Source organism: Mus pahari, unplaced genomic scaffold (genome assembly GCF_900095145.1).
Source record: "Mus pahari unplaced genomic scaffold, PAHARI_EIJ_v1.1 scaffold_10020_1, whole genome shotgun sequence".
Taxonomy (NCBI): Eukaryota; Metazoa; Chordata; class Mammalia; order Rodentia; family Muridae; genus Mus; species Mus pahari.
This window is the reverse complement of record NW_018391946.1, coordinates 21,776-36,933: the sequence shown is the minus strand read 5'-3', so window position 1 is coordinate 36,933 and position 15,158 is coordinate 21,776. Positions and strand designations below refer to the sequence as shown.

Here is a 15,158-nt window from a genome sequence, read left to right as displayed (position 1 = left end):
ACACACACACACACACACACACACACACACACACACACACACACACACACTTCTCTGTGTGTGTCTCTCCCTGTTCCTCTCTCCCTAACCCTGTCAGACACAGAGATACCAGAGATATAGATTTGTATGCAAAGGTGTTTATTAATTAGAAATGATCTGTTCAGTTAAATTAAAGTGAGTCAGGTTTAAATTAAACCTTCACAGGTTTCATGAAGACAGGTGTTGATATGAAACGCAGACAGGGGAATTGGTTCTTTACTACTGTGATCTTGGCAGTAGCAGATGAGCGAAGGTACAAAGTGCTGACACTGGAGCTAAAAAGTTTTATCCAAGTGAACTGGAACCATTGGATACCTGGGACTGTCCTGTGGATTTCAGGGGTTACAGGCTGTGTAACCCCTGTGTGTAGTACTCCACTGATCCTTTTGTTTCTTCATTGGATATAAGGTGTTCCGCAACTTGTGAGGTTACAGACAGTTATAGGTACCCAAGATGAACTATTATGACTGTTTGTACTTATATTGTCACTGCACAAGCCACTTGGATTGCCACACACACCAACATTTGCAAAACATGTACGAAGAAAAGTATTTATGTTCTTATGTCTTCTTCTATTCCTGTTAATAGTAAGCATTTCAACATTACATTGGAGGTTGGCTTTATTAGTGATATCCTGGGTGGCAAACAACTGGGAAGGGGTTGGTTTCTGGCATGAGGCAAGCATTAGGATAAGTCCTAGCAGTAGCAGGAGACAAAGTTGGGACTCAAGCAGCTTTGAACTCATGTTTCCTGTGAGGACAGAAGAGAAGTGACTGCTCCCACCTTGCCACAGTTTTCCCAATGTATTCCTGAAGGCCCTTTGCTGTCACTGTGGGTCCACAGAGACACTTTTCTTAGACATTGCCCCATCACCTTCCCACTCTGTCCCAGACCTAGAAAGTCAGTGTCTTACCCAGTCTGCATTGTGGCTCCAGTGGAACTGAGTGCTGTTTGTCCTGGAAATCAGGGATAGTGGGTGAGCTCCACTTGAGCCCATAGATATACAGCAGGTTCTGTATGTGGAACTAGTGGCTCAGAGTCTTCAACATGAAGAACACACAGATTGGTACATTGTCTGCTTGTGCAAGCAGCCTTCTGTTTCTTCACTTGGCCAAGCCATGGTGCTATTGGCTCCATTGTAAAGAATAAATTCCAAACCCTCTTGTGCAGTGCAGTTTGAAGTCTGAATTTGAACTTTACATAGAAATCTCTGTATTGCCTGTTGATTGGCTACAGGCTTCATGACTGTTTTCAATAAGGAACAGACAAGTTTTCTATTAGCCTGACTACTCACTTTTAGAAAGCCTTGGGAATCCTAAATCATAAGGGTTATTTACCTTTCTGCCTTGCATCTTTAAAATTATATGATGTTGAGGGCTGCAGAGATGGCTCAGTTGTTAAGAGCACTTGATGCTCTCCCAGAGGACCCAAGGTTGGTTTCAGCACCTATGCTGGATGGCTTACAATTGCCTGTAACTCCATTCCAGAACATCTCATGTCTTCTAATCGCATCTTTTGGCAGGTTCATACACATGTGCACAGACACACAGAGACATGTAAGTAAAAATAGGTCTTAGAGATCAGTGAGATGTCAGTNGTTAAGAGAACTTCCACTCTTCCAGATTNCTCCCCTTCCAGAGGACCCCAGTTTGTCACCCAGAGGCCACAACTTGTGATAACTCTAGGTCCAGGGAATTGGACAACTGTTTGGCATTTGTTAGTACCTGTCTCCACATGGCACATGTGAATATAAACACGTGTGCATGTTAAAAGATAAACTTTAAATATGGCATATAGAAACAATAACAAAAAACTGTACTCACGGCATAGTTAATAGTATTTTTCTAATTGTTTCCTGTATAAGATTCCTTTCAACATTTCCATCTACCTGCATTTGCTCCAGAACTAGTACTGATGGTCTAGTTTTACACCATGGACCCTCAGAAGAACACCTCTTTATCTAAGATGCTGGATTTATTATAAGCCAGTGTTAAAAAAGATGCAATAACCCTAACAGAATTTTTATTTTGTTTTTCTTTGTGCTGGAGTTTGAACCTGGGACCTTTTGCAGTCTAGAGATATGAACTGCCACTGAGCTATATCACTAGGATTACATAGATAGAAAGTTTTGGCTTTCATAGTTTAAATACCTCTCTAAGGTTTTTGTTATCCAAACCTCCCTTCCATTTCCATCCACTGACGCATCTCCAGACCTGCTCCCAGTTCTGTTGTGAAGTACAGCCAGAGTTATATCCTAGTAGTAGGTCCTTGGGTTTTTCTTTCCAATCTTGATGAATATCATAAGGTATTGTTGCAAGAAATACTTCTACACTTGACCTATAAGCTACAGAGAATATTTTGCTATCCCAATTAATAGATGTTGTTTTGTTCAGATTCCATTGGTGAGAGATTGTATCCAAAACTTGGAATTTCTTCAACCCTGGGATACTCTTGCAATGATGACTCTTGACCTACCTACTGACTGACCGATTCCCAGTGTCCACGTATTATTTGACAGAGCTCTGCCAAGTACTCCGGCTGTCTATGGAAATGACGGTGCACAATATTTATAAAATTGTCACAGTAACCTGTTCTGTAGGGAATGATCTTTTGGGGGTGCTAAGGAGTGTTGAGTAGGGTGTCACTCTAGAGCCTGGGTTTGGTTTGAACTTGCTTAGAAACCCAGATTGGATTCAAATTTTTCTGTTCTTCTGCCTCAGTCTGGAACTTCTAGCATCCCAGGCTTACACTTCCAGACCCAGCTTATGAGCCAGGTTGTAAGTATCCTGTGCTGCTGTGAGTGGATGCTCAGCTTTAGGAAGTAAGACTCAGCAGGAAGAAGCTAGGATGCCATGGGTTTGCCCTTGAAATATGTTGTGGGACACAGTGCCCTTGCCTGTCCTTCTTTCTTCTGCATTGACCTTGTGCAGCTTTGCTCTAGGACATGCCTCCCATCGTGGGCTTTTCTTTAACCACAGACCCCCAAACAAGAAAGCCACCTGACAGGATGATATCCTTGACAAAAAATTAATGAATCTCTGTTTCCCGCGCAAACATGACCACATATGCACACGCACCCACATGTATTCAGTGACTCAAAGCTCTAGAGAGATTCTGAGATGGAAGGTATCTATTAGATCTTTTATTACAGATCCTTCCTTTCACAACTGAAGACCAGAATCTGAGGTGGTGTTCCAGGCTGACAGAATGGGACTGGTGACTCCCTGATCTGAGGGCCGCATAAGATTCTGACAACTTTAGAGTTGAGTTGGAGATCTCCTGCAGAGTCTCAGAAAGAGAAAAAGAGCCTGAAGCCTGGTGCCTGCAGGAGGCTAAGAAAGGTTAGGCTATGAGCTAACCCAGAGGAGTGAGATCTGTAAGAGCTCCTTGTGGTCAGCAGAGGGCAGGAGTAGGCTTGTAGTCCTGTGCTGTTGTGGGGCCTGGGAAAGGAGGACCTGGCATAGAGATGGCCTCATTTCCTCCTGTAACACAGAAAACACAGATGTGGATGTTCTTCCCACTGGAACCTTCTCAACAAGAGTCTCTTTACTAGACTATGAATTTTGTAACTCTCAATGGACTGCCCAGCCTCCTCAGCCTTTTAATAGGGTAACAAATAATGGTGTGGGGGCAGGGGGAGGGTGCAGCTTCACTCTGAAATGAGATATCATCCCAGTGGGCTTGTCCTTCAGTGTTCAGCAACCTTCCTCTTTGATGACACTGCCCTGGGATACGGCTGCTTAGAACACACTAGAAATGAAAGCAGTTAGGATAAGCCCTGGGGACAGTCATTTAGAGGCTGCATGTTGGTCTCTAGGACACCCCTAGCTCTTCCCTCCTTCCCTAACCTACAAAGCTTTCATTATCAGTTTTATCAATAAAACACTCTCTTTAGTTTCATGGTATTTTGAGGGACTCAAGGGGTCAGGAACTCTGGTCCTGTTCAGTATATGTCCCTTATCCAGCATGAGGCTATAGGTGCCACCAACTGTCCAATTACAGCCAGCTCACTCTTGTTGAACAAGTACTAGTCTCAGCATTGTACCCTCAGTGCTGGGTTATTGAATAAACTACCTCCCACCTTCTCAGGGGTTGAAGACTGTTTTTGTTTTGTTTTATTTGTTTATTTGTTTTCTGAGCAACAAGTCTCACTATTTAACTCTGGGTGGCTTGGAATTTGTTGTGTAGATCAGGCTGGCCTCAGACTCAGACAGAGCCACTTGACTATGCCTATCAAGTGTTGGGGTAAAAGCTTGTGCCACCATGTCTGATGCCACTGCAGAAAGCATTTACTTCAGATTCTGTTGGGTACAGCATCCAGGAAATTTAGATCCACACTGTTCAAACTTTCTGATTTCTCAGAAGGCAGAAATAAAGATTGCTTTTATGTTGAAAACTAAATACTTATTACATGTAAGTATACTGTAACCATTTTTCAGACAGACCAGAAGTGGGAATTAGATTCCATTACAAATGGTTATGAGCCGGGCCTGGTGGCGCAGGCCTTTAATCCCAGCACTCAGGAGGCAGAGGCAGGCGGATTTCTGAGTTTGAGGCCAGCCTGGTCTACCGAGTGAGTTCCAGGACAGCCAGAGCTATACAGAGAAACCCTGTCTCGAAAAACCAAAAAAAATAAAAAAATAAAAAAAATAAAAACAAACAAACAAACAAAAAACCAAATGGTTATGAGCCACCATGGGTTTTCTGGGAATCAAACTCAGGAACTCTGTAAGAGCCATCAGTGCTCTTAGCAAGTGAGCCATCTCTCTGGAAAACAGTAAATCTTTATATTTGTAGTTAATTTAAAACATAACAGGCACAGTGTAGTTCAGCCAGAACACAGATACAAGTATCAGGTCTCTGCTCCAACTTTGTGACCTTATCCTTTGCTTTGTAGTTCATGGCCACATCTTCNCCCTTTACTGTGANTATGAACTTCCAGGAAGAACAGTATAGAGCTAAGCACACAAACAAGTNAGCTAGTGGAAATTAGGTAAGCTTATCACAACATTGCTATGGACAACATGTTTGAAGAAGCTATCTGTCCTAGCAAACAGGACCCGATCGCCAGCTTTTTGTGTTAAATGAAAAGCAGCCAGTTCACTCAGGGTACAGGAGGGACAAACAGGCTTAGCATACCAGCACTGGTTGCCTGTTCAGGCCTGTGCCATTCAACTTCCATTTTCTCTCTCCTGCCAGCTCTTCTCCTTGGAGTTGTGGCTCTTTAAGGATTTTTGTTTTCTCAGCATGTCCTTCAGGCCAGCCTAAGTCTTCTGGCTTTTTCCTACCAAAGTATTAGAATCCTGGCAGGGGCCATTGACCCAAAAGAATTTTTCATTGGTCTACTTGATCTCTCTTGCTGATTTGCAGTGGTATGGAGTGTTAAGAGACAGTGAGATGGCTCAGCTTGGAAAGCACTGAGAAGAGTGATGGGGTAAGGAATGAGATCTCAGTGGAGTAAGGGGAGACTATGCCTGAAGCATTATATACTTGCATGAGCAGTCCTTAAATAACCTACTGTAATCATGAGTGTTCACTAGTGAAGATTATTTTAAAAGCTGTTCAGTTGATAATATCAAAACCATATAACATGGGTTCTAATTTAAAGTTCATTATAAAATTATCCCTTCTTGTGCCTTGAATCTTCCTCCTCCTTCCAAAAAAAAAGTTGTCATTCTGATGTCCCCGGAACATCTCAGATAAAAGGCCCTAAGCAATAAGATGTTGTTATGGGTTAACAAGCCACTTATCAGAACTCAGATGGTGAAAGCAGAATCCATTACTTCCCAACCCCTCTATCTGTTCTGTCTTGGTCTGTTTTCAGGCAGAATTCCCACACGCATTGGTAAGGTGCTGGTTTTGTGGCAGTCTTTCTGGAATCATCCCTCTGACACCAATGAGACCAGAAGTGAGGTGGTGTCACCCGTGGATCGAAGCTAGGATAACTCCTGGAAGAACTCCCAAGGTGGGGTTGTTTGTATTCTCATTTTATCCTCTAGGACCACAAAGTTGGGCAGATAAGCAATCAAGAGATTACAGAAGCATCCCTGGCAGTCAGCAGGTTAAATTTAGCAGACCTTTGCCATTTCTCCAGGCCATTCAGTTTCAGGTAGCAGGTGAAGTCATGCATGACAAACAGGCAGTACAAACAGTATCAGTAAATCAAGTAAATAACTAAAAAGCCAATAAGTCTGTATCTAGTAATTGGTCTTTTCTAGCATATTCTACTCCAGTGGCAGCAGGGCCAAACCCTACTGTCTCAAGAATGAATGAAGTGGGAAAGTTTATAAATGAAGTTTATCCTTCAACACTCTCGAGACAAAGTTTCTGAATGTTAAGGTTCTCCCACTGATGTGACACTGGATCCCAGGAGCAAGTGGCTGTTGCTGATTACATCATGTGTGGACCAATAACCCTGGTGGTCCATCAATTCTTCTGAGGTAGCTGTGTGTTAGCTCATCTTAACTGAGTTTAAGTTAACTGAGTTTACATAACTCTTTCCAATTGTTTATCTGTATAAAACTAGACTTTATATAATTCAAAAGAACAATGATATAGAACAGTACAGATAAAAATCAGATTTGTAATCAAGATGTCACCCTCTAAAGAGATTTTGAAAATACAATCCAGCATCAATTTTCCTTATTTATCTTTTGTTTTGAAAAGGATGTGTTTCCTAGCCAGATCTGGTGACACATGTTCAGACCTGGTAGATTTGTGTTCAGACTGTTGGGCACCTCAGACACCTCTGGCCCTGTGGAAGAGCTTGTTCTGTGTTCCCTGGTCCACACAGAGTCCAGGGGTGTCAGGTTCTCAGTCTTGGACACTGCAGATGCCACTGGATGTCCCTGAAGAGCTGAGACCAAAGTGGGGGGTGAATGGGAGAGGGGCCTCGGGCAGACTCTGGACTCAGGTCTGAAGGGAAAGGTCCAGGAGGAGGGAATGGTGGCTTTGTTTCTGTGTGGAGTAGAGTGTCTGGCTAGCTCAGATGGCTTCCTCAGTAGGCAGGTTGTTGTTGGTGGAAGTGGCTGGGAACACAGAGAGATCTTCTGTTGGGACATTCTGAGCAAGCACCTCTTTACTGGAAGACCTGCTCCTTTGCTCCAGATCAGCAGGTCCAATGAGAAGAGGCAGTTGATGGTTTTAAGGCATTTATTGTAGGAAGGCAGAGAGAGGGAGAGAGCAGGGAAGCAGAGGTCCTGGCAACTTCAATTTTACTTGAGCCTTACTGAAAATTGAAGCTTTAATCTAAATAGATACAGGTGTCTCTCTTATGTTGGGGTCCATCCCAGGGCAACTTATAGAAGCAAATATCATAAGGGCTTATACACAGGTGCAGGAAGTGCTGCTGAGTGGTTGGTTCGGGTTTAAGCTTATGTGGGGACCTATACAAAGTGTTTCTATTAACTTTTATCATGACTTCCAAGGGCACAGAACATAAAAGAATATGTAATCAACTTGGCATGAGAAAGTTTCCTAGTTAGAGCAGAAACAGCACATGAGAAAGTTTCCTTATAATATTAGTAACAGTACAAAATGACAGGCTAGCCAGGAAACAGTTACCAAGGCATTAACATTTTTACTTAGGTCTTAACTTTCCATCTTTGGCATGCCATTTTACCTAGGTCTTAACAATGTGAATCCTGCTCCTAAGGAATGTGGAGATAAGTATGAGGGCGGAGTAAGGTGGTGGATCAACCAGCAATGGCCCTTGCTATTCATGTCTTGTAACCTGAGTGTGATTCCTAGAACCTATTTAACAGTGGGAAAAGAAAATAAATTTCTCAAAGCTGACCTCTGACTTCCACCTCCCCCTATAGCACTAAACAGAAATTTAAGAGTTATTGGAGAGATGGCTCAGTGGTTAAGTGTAGTGGTAAACTTTTAATCTGCCCTAAGCTTCCAGTGGGAGCATTCATGGCTCTGCCCTTGCTCAAGAGACCTGGATTTATGAATGAAAGACACACACATGCTGGCTGATTTTTGATATGCCTTACTAGCTCAGTAGCTGGGCACTTCCAAACCTCGCTGGGGCTAGTACACACTCCCTCTGGTATTCCTGAGTTAACACTTTATTAATCCATGTCATCTCATCCTTTATGTTGGGAATTGGTTCCAATGCTTTGTCTTAACTAGGTTCCCAAAATCACACAGGAATCTCTGTGTCCCCAGTTGTTTTCAGTAGGTTGTGGAGGAGGAGCTCTTTGAAGCCAAGTCTTGAGGCTCCATAGCCTAGCCTCATGTCTGGCTCATTGCTTTCTGAGATATAATGTGACTAGCTCTTTTCCTACTAGTATGACTCCCATGCCTGTTGTCATAACTTTGACAGAATGCTGGGCTGTGTCCTAGTGTCTGCCTGGAGCTGTAAGCCAAAAGTAACCCATTCTTATACAAGTTGGTTTTGCCCTATTTTATCACAGCAGTTATAAAAGGCACTGCTAATGATCTGAATTTGAGCTGCAGAATCCTTATGGCAGAAGGTGGGAACCAACTTCTGTAAGGGGTCCATTGAGCTCCATATACATGACCTCAAACAATGTACTGTGGTATGTGTGCACCCACCAACACAATAAATAAATAAAATACGTAAACCATTATAATAAAGCAAAAGGGCAAACTCAAAACATAGATAATAAACAAAGACTCTCGCAACCTCCCTGAAACCCCATGAGCTACCGTCCAGATTCAGATCATTGCCTGTAACATCTGCTTCTCAGAGAGATCACAGTGTTAGAGAGTCTAAGCCACCCTAGCTACACAGAAAGAAGAGAGCACAGGGAGGAAAGTGCCAACACCTGTCTCAGAGACAAGAACGGTCACATGGATGAACATTGGAAGGAATGTCTCTGTGTCCATTTCCTATGGAATCTGCTAGCTAAAGGCAAGAGGAATGCAGCATCAGGATGCTCAGCCAGTCTTCTAAGATGAATGGATCACTCCAGAAAATACAGGTTAAAGATCCATTTTCTAGTTATTGTCTATGTAAATGTTAGATACAAAATAGTGGTTTTTATCATGGAAATTTTATTCATTTGTGTAACTGTGATTTGTTCTCCTTCATTCCTCTGCATCTCTGACCTTTCTTGTACTTCTCACCCAGTGTGGTTGGCTCTCTTGTTTCAGACAGTCTCAAATTCTGATTTCCTATTCCATGTATTCTACTCCCCTATTTTACACTGTCCTTAAGATTTCTTCTTCACTTCTCTTCTAATATCATGTCTGCTTACATATAAACACACACACACACACACACACACACACACACACACACACACACACACACACACCATTTCAAAAAGTCCATTGAGTTGAAGAGAGAGATTAGCAGTTAAGAACACTGACTGCTCTTCCAGAGGACATGGGTTTCATGCCTAGTTCCCATGTAGCTGACAATCATCTGTAGCTCCAGTTCCAGGGATTCAACTCCCTCTTCTGCCCTCGTTGATATCAGGCAGATATATGGTATACAGACATTCATGTAGGAAAATCACTCATATTCATAATATAAAAATAAATTTAAAAAATCAAAACTCTGTATGTGAGAGAAAACGTGACATTTGGCTTTCTGCTTCTGGCTTATTTCAGTTAACATGATGATTTTCAATTTTATCCACTTTCCTTCAAATGTCAGTGTTGGGGGGTTGGTTCTAATGCTTTGATTTAATCAGGAATCTGTGTGTCCAAATGCTAAATGTTCTTGTTCCCAATTGGTATTGATCAATCAGTAAAGTGCCCACAGCCAGTGGCTGGGCAGAGAGAGGCAGGACTTCTAGGTTCCTGGGAGAGGGTACAGATGGGAGAGGAGACAGAAGAGAGAGGAAGAGATGTAGAATCACCATGATGCCCTGGAAGATGGATCAGATTTAGAGTTGCAGGTGAGAGAGCCAATGAGCTGTGTAGGATTTCAAGTGAGTGACCACTGGCCAGTTCCCCAATTGGACCTGGGGTAGCAGGCAGAGGATTAGAAATGACCCATCATTGAGCTAGTCAAGGCATATTAAAATTAAATGTGTCTTTTTTGTGTGTGGATCCAAAGAATTCCTTGGGTATGTGTCTAGAAGCACTGAACCCTCCAGGAGCACAAAGAAGTTAGATAAACTCAGAGCTACATGTCAACGTTTCATTTTCCTTTATGGTTGCATAAAGTTCTGCTGTGCATGCTTTGATCCACTGTCATTATCTTTTTGTTGTTGATAGACATCAGGCTGAACCCACTTCCTAGCTCTCCTGTATAGATCAGCAGTTAAGTATGACTGAGCAAGTATCTCTGCAGTGTGTCTTCAGGGCATAGACCTGTGCATGATGTAGCTGGGGCATAGACCTGTGCATGCTGTAGCTGGGGAATAGAGTAGGCCTGTCTTCACTGCTTTCTATTTTCCACAGTGGCCCCACAAGTTGGCATTGCCATTAGTGTTGAATACAAGTTCCACCTTTCCCTTCAACATTACCTTCAAATCCTTGACAGCATTAGTTTTTGTTACTTGTTTTCTTCATGATATGCTGGGGAAATGTAATTAAAACAACACTGAGGTTCTCTGATTTGGATCCCACCCCAACTACTGGGTGAGGGCCAGGACAGCCAGGACTACATAGAGACCCTATTTCAAAAACAAAATAAAACAAAATGAAGCAAAAAAGCAAACAAACAAAATAGCCCCTCACACCCAATAGCTTAAGATTCCATCTCACCTAGGTCACTGTGGCTAGCATCAAAAAAAGAATGAACCACAAATGCTGGCAAGGATCCAGGGAAAGCCCAAGCCTGGTTTCCTACTGACAGAAGTGTCAGCTGGCATGGCCACATGTAAATCAGTGTAGTAGTTTCTCCACAATCTACCATCTGATGCATCAGTTCCACTGTTGAGCATGTGCCCATTCATCTGTAGATGACTAGAGGGTGAATATGGGACATGTTTACACAAAAGAGTTCTATTAAGATGGAAAGAAGTCAAGTTTTCCAGAAATGGTTGGAACTGGACAGAATCTTAAGTGAAGTCCTCCAGGCTCAGTGAGACAAGGGTCATGTGCTCTATGAGACATAGACCTTAGATTCTAATGTTAAGTGTGAGGACTTGTGTTAGTGTATATGAGTAGAGAACAAGAGACTTTCTGTCACCAGAAAATAGGCTTTGAGGGAGAGAGTGCTAGAAAGAACTCTGTCCCAGGAGAGTGCTGTTTTCAACAGGAAACCTCTCTAGAGCATGGGGTGTCTGTGGAGCTGGCTAGAAGTCAGTAGAAGTCTTAGATGACAGAGGCCAGTCACAGTGGCCTCCATGTCACTGTGTCACCCTGCTCCCAGGCATAAAAGCTGCGGCTATAGCAGAATCATGGGACTGGAGAGATAACAGGGAAATAACAGGGAAAAGTGACCACAGAATACAGGGCAGGAACATGCAATGACCCACAGTGTTGATGGTGGTGTTTGATTGATTTGGGTTTTGCTTTTGGTTTTGCTTTTGGGGACAAGGTCTCAGGGATTCAGATGTAGCCTCAAATTCACAGTTTAGCCCACGCTGGCCTCACACTTCCCATCCTCTTTTTTCTACCTCTAGATACTAGGATTATGGGATTCTCAGTCTATGCAGTGCTAGGCACTGTACCCATGATTCTGTACATCGTAGGCAAGCACTACCAATTGATCTACACCCTCAACACTCACATGCCTGTTGTAACTCTGGACCATCATGCCTGCTCTACTCTATTGCATGGATCCAATTCTTATTAGACTTGTAGAGTGAGCTCCAGATTGGAACCCACACTTCCAGTCCTGCCTCCCAACAGTCACATTCTGCAAAAAAGAGTATGAATCTTAGGTTGTATCTGCCTCTGATTAACACACTTCCTATGAGCACTGCCAAGAAACCATTGCTCCTTAATCTCCCTAAGCAAGGTTCTGCACTTCATGGATTCCTGTCACTTACACAGTTGGTTCTGTCTGATGCAGGCCTGGGAGATGCTTTCTGCACAAAACACACAGGGATTCCCCTTTGCGTTACTATTCTTTCTGGCCCCTGCTACACTCTGCATGAAGCTTGACTTCTGAGTTTCCTGCTGTTAAAGTTCTGCTGGCAGTTAGATAATTTAGCACACATTAAGAGCTGTGTTCTCCTTCTGTTAATTTCGCTATATCTGATGGTAAATCTAAGCATGATCTATCAGGAGAGATAAAGTACATTAAGATCCATACCAGACTTGGAAGATTCATGAGCATACAAAAACTTGTTTCTTAGCAGGTCTTAAAAGTAGCCTTATCCAACAATAATTGAAAGTAAAAATTAAAAAGTTTTTTTGTGAGTTGAAAACGAGCCTTGTCTACATAGTAAGTTCCAGGAGAGCCAGAGGTACATAGTGTGATGTACCCAATTTCAACTGAGTCAGTGGATCATGCTAACCCATAAAGTTCTCCAAACTTAGCATTCATGTATAAAGTGCAGATTCCACACACCAACTCGAGGAACAGACTCTGTGTTGCTGTCTAGAGGAGTGGCTTCCCCGCAGGCCTGACTGTGGTCCACTGAGAGCAGGAAGTACCACTACTACCCAGTGGGGAGGAGAGGCCAAGTATCGCATCTGGGATCCCAGAAAGGGAGAAAAAATGGAAGCTGGGGATCCAGATCGAAAGTCAAAGGTACAGACCTGAGGATGTCACCCCTCGGCTCTGTTCTGCATCTGACACTACAGGAAGGCTCACTGCCACATCTTGTGATGCCAGGCTCACCATGTCCTTAAAGAGATGACACCTTCCTGTCTGAAACTGATTCCTGACTACAGTTCTGCCCTCAGGAGTCAGGGCAGGACATCTCTTTTCTGTGTAGATTCCAGTTCCCCTATCTTGATACCTGTCTTTCCTGGTTTGTGTTGAATAATCTCACAATTGACCTCTAAGGACAGCTATGCAGGGAGAGGGCAAGGTATAGCCTCACCGAGAGATCCCAATTCCTTGTTCTCCTCTGCCAGCCACTTCTATCTCACACAGAAATATCAGGGAAGATGTCCTCTAGGAACATTATGGAAAGATAACCAAATTTTATCAGATTCATTTGTTTCCAGGTACTGGTTGGATGCCTCAACACACAGACAGACAGACAGACAGACAGACAGACAGACAGACAGACAGACAGACACACACACAGACACACACACACACACACACACACACACACACACACACACACACACATACTTCTCTGTTTGTGTCTCTCCCCCTTCCTCTCTCCCCAATGCTGTCAAACACAGAGATACCAGGTATTTAGATTTGTATGCAAAAGTGTTTGTTGATTAGAAAATTTCTGTTCTGCTAAATTAAAGGAAGTCTGTGACAGGTTTCATGAGGACAGGTGCTGATATGTAGTGCAGACAGAAGAATTGGTTCTTCACTACTATGATCTTGGCAGTAGCAGATGGCACTGGTGTTAAAATGTCCCATGCAAGTGAACCAGAACCACTGGAAAGACGGGACTGTCCTGTGGAGTTCTTGGCTTACAGGCAGCTGTGTAGTACTCCACTGATCCTTTCACTTGGTGTCTGCATTAGGTATAAGATCTTCCCAGAGTTGGAAGTTACAGACTGTAACTGAGATGAACTATCATGAAAGTTTGCACTTGTATGGTCTTTGCAGAAGCCACTTGGATTGCCACACACACCAACAACATTAGTAAAACTTGTGTGAAGAAAAATATTTATGTCCTTACATCTTGGTTTATACCTGTTAACAACCTGCATTGCATTATCACATCCGGGGTAGGTGCTATTATAGATATGCTCAGTGTAAAACTTCTGGGAAGGGGTTGGTCACTGGCAAGAGGCATACATTAGGACAAGTCCCAACAGCAGCAGGAGACAAAGTTGGGACTCAAGCAGCTTCAGACTCATGTCACATGTGAGAGAAGAAGAGAAGTGACTACTCCCACCTTGCTTCAGTTTTCCCTATGTCTTCCTGAAGGCCCTCTGTTGTCACTGTGGGTCCATGGTGCCACTTTTCCTGGACATTGCCACAGCACCTGCCCTTCCTGTCCCAGGCATAGAGAGTCAGTGTCTTTTCAGTCTGCATTGTGGCTTCCCTGGATCTGAGCTCTGGTTGTCCTGAAAATCAGGGATAATGGGTCAGATCCACTTGGGCTCATAGATATACAGCAGGCATGTGGGTGGAGCTGGTGGCTCAGAGTCTTCAACATGCAGGACCCACAGATTGGTACATTGCCTGATTGTACAACCAGCCTTCTGTTTCTTCACTTGGCCTTGCTATGGTTCTTCTGGCTCCATTGTAAGGAATCAAATTCCCAGTCCTCTTGTGCAGGTAGTTGGAAGTCTGAACTCTGCATAGAAATCCTTTTGATTTGCTGCAGACCTCGTGACTGTGTTTCAATAATGGACAGATCACGTTTTCTATCAGCCTGGCTACACACTTAAAAGCAAAGCCTTAGAAAGCCAGAATCATAAGAGACATTTGTATTTCTGTCTTTCATCTTTGAAATTATATGATGTTGGAGTGTGCAGAGATGTCTTAGTGATTAAGAATAGTTGCTGCTCTTCAAGAGGAGTCAAGGTTGATTTCAGCACTTATGCTGTGTGGCTTACCACTGCCTTTAGCTTCATTTCAGGACATCTTATATTTTCTAATAGCACCTGTTGGCATGTTCATACACATGTGCACAGATACACAGAGACACAGATGTGAATTTAGGTCTTAGGAATTGGTCTTATGTCACTGCTTAAGAGAGCTACCCCTCTTCAAGATTCTTTTCCTTCCAGAGGACCAGAGTTTGATACCCAAAGGTCACAACTGCAGATAACTTCAGCTCCAGGAGAATCAGACATAATTTTTTTTAGGACCTTTACTCTCATGGCACATGTAAGTGCAGACACATTTGAAAGTTAAAAGATATCCTTTAAAAATTGCATATATAAACCATAACAAAAAACTGTTCTCATGGCATAGTGCACAGTATTTTTATTATTATTTCCTATAAAAGATTCTTTTGTACATTTACATCTACCATCATTTGCTCCAGAGCTGGTACTAATGGTCTAGTTTTACACCATGGATCCACAGGAGAACATCACTTTATCTAAGTTGCCAGAGTTACTATAAGCCCAGGTTTAAAATGATCCACTAAATA

At 42.9% G+C, this 15,158-nt stretch overlaps 2 pseudogenes; both read right to left on the bottom strand.

The window, feature by feature from the left end:
- Positions 1 to 314: 314 nt before the first annotated feature.
- LOC110314766 lies at positions 315 to 784 on the bottom strand (annotated as a pseudogene).
- Positions 785 to 13,451: 12,667 nt separating this feature from the next.
- On the bottom strand, positions 13,452 to 13,911 carry LOC110314763 (annotated as a pseudogene).
- Positions 13,912 to 15,158: the final 1,247 nt, after the last annotated feature.